Raw genomic sequence first — 2,500 nt, 5'->3', positions numbered from 1 at the left:
TCATGTGCGTTACGGGGCATCGTTTCTCTCGCGCCGAATTCTCTCGAGCTGGGAAATCGCTCATTTTTGCGTCGCCAAATATCGTACGAACGCCGTGAAACTTCCACAGGCTTTTTCAGCAGATTTGCACGTGCACTCAAAAAAGTCAAAATTTTTACACATAGACCCCATCAAACGGGAGAAATTGGCCCGGATTGCTCTCATGTGCGTTACGGGGCATCGTTTCTGTCGCGCCGAATTCCATCGAGCTGGGAAATCGCTCATTTTTGCGTCGCCAAATATCGTACGAACGCCGTGAAACTTCCACAGGCTTTTTCAGCAGATTTGCACGTGCACTCAAAAAAGTCAAAATTTGTACACATAGACCCCATCAAACGGGAGAAATTGGCCCGGATTGCTCTCATGTGCGTTACGGGGCATCGTTTCTCTCGCGCCGAATTCTCTCGAGCTGGGAAATCGCTCATTTTTGCGTCGCCAAATATCGTACGAACGCCGTGAAACTTCCACAGGCTTTTTCAGCAGATTTGCACCTGCACTCAAAAAAGTCAAAATTTTTACACATAGACCCCATCAAACGGGAGAAATTGGCCCGGATTGCTCTCATGTGCGTTACGGGGCATCGTTTCTGTCGCGCCGAATTCCATCGAGCTGGGAAATCGCTCATTTTTGCGTCGCCAAATATCGTACGAACGCCGTGAAACTTCCACAGGCTTTTCCAGCAGATTTGCACGTGCACTCAAAAAAGTCAAAATTTTTACACATAGACCCCATCAAACGGGAGAAATTGGCCCGGATTGCTCTCATGTGCGTTACGGGGCATCGTTTCTCTCGCGCCGAATTCTCTCGAGCTGGGAAATCGCTCATTTTTGCGTCGCCAAATATCGTACGAACGCCGTGAAACTTCCACAGGCTTTTTCAGCAGATTTGCACGTGCACTCAAAAAAGTCAAAATTTTTACACATAGACCCCATCAAACGGGAGAAATTGGCCGGGATTGCTCTCATGTGCGTTACGGGGCATCGTTTCTCTCGCTCCGAATTCCATCGAGCTGGGAAATCGCTCATTTTTGCGTCGCCAAATATCGTACGAACGCCGTGAAACTTCCACAGGCTTTTTCAGCAGATTTGCACGTGCACTCAAAAAAGTCAAAATTTTTACACATAGACCCCATCAAACGGGAGAAATTGGCCGGGATTGCTCTCATGTGCGTTACGGGGCATCGTTTCTCTCGCGCCGAATTCCATCGAGCTGGGAAATCGCTCATTTTTGCGTCGCCAAATATCGTACGAACGCCGTGAAACTTCCACAGGCTTTTCCAGCAGATTGGCACGTGCACTCAAAAAAGTCAAAATTTGTACACATAGACCCCATCAAACGGGAGAAATTGGCCGGGATTGCTCTCATGTGCGTTACGGGGCATCGTTTCTCTCGCTCCGAATTCCATCGAGCTGGGAAATCGCTCATTTTTGCGTCGCCAAATATCGTACGAACGCCGTGAAACTTCCACAGGCTTTTCCAGCAGATTTGCACCTGCACTCAAAAAAGTCAAAATTTTTACACATAGACCCCATCAAACGGGAGAAATTGGCCCGGATTGCTCTCATGTGCGTTACGGGGCATCGTTTCTCTCGCGCCGAATTCTCTCGAGCTGGGAAATCGCTCATTTTTGCGTCGCCAAATATCGTACGAACGCCGTGAAACTTCCACAGGCTTTTTCAGCAGATTTGCACGTGCACTCAAAAAAGTCAAAATTTTTACACATAGACCCCATCAAACGGGAGAAATTGGCCGGGATTGCTCTCATGTGCGTTACGGGGCATCGTTTCTCTCGCTCCGAATTCCATCGAGCTGGGAAATCGCTCATTTTTGCGTCGCCAAATATCGTACGAACGCCGTGAAACTTCCACAGGCTTTTTCAGCAGATTTGCACGTGCACTCAAAAAAGTCAAAATTTTTACACATAGACCCCATCAAACGGGAGAAATTGGCCGGGATTGCTCTCATGTGCGTTACGGGGCATCGTTTCTCTCGCGCCGAATTCTCTCGAGCTGGGAAATCGCTCATTTTTGCGTCGCCAAATATCGTACGAACGCCGTGAAACTTCCACAGGCTTTTTCAGCAGATTTGCACGTGCACTCAAAAAAGTCAAAATTTTTACACATAGACCCCATCAAACGGGAGAAATTGGCCGGGATTGCTCTCATGTGCGTTACGGGGCATCGTTTCTCTCGCTCCGAATTCCATCGAGCTGGGAAATCGCTCATTTTTGCGTCGCCAAATATCGTACGAACGCCGTGAAACTTCCACAGGCTTTTTCAGCAGATTTGCACGTGCACTCAAAAAAGTCAAAATTTTTACACATAGACCCCATCAAACGGGAGAAATTGGCCGGGATTGCTCTCATGTGCGTTACGGGGCATCGTTTCTCTCGCGCCGAATTCCATCGAGCTGGGAAATCGCTCATTTTTGCGTCGCCAAATATCGTACGAACGCCGTGAAA

The sequence above is a fragment of the Lampetra fluviatilis genome, chromosome 4 (genome assembly GCF_964198595.1).
Source record: "Lampetra fluviatilis chromosome 4, kcLamFluv1.1, whole genome shotgun sequence".
Taxonomy (NCBI): domain Eukaryota; kingdom Metazoa; phylum Chordata; class Hyperoartia; order Petromyzontiformes; family Petromyzontidae; genus Lampetra; species Lampetra fluviatilis.
The sequence above is the reverse complement of the archived record's forward strand: the minus strand, read 5'-3'. Positions refer to the sequence as shown.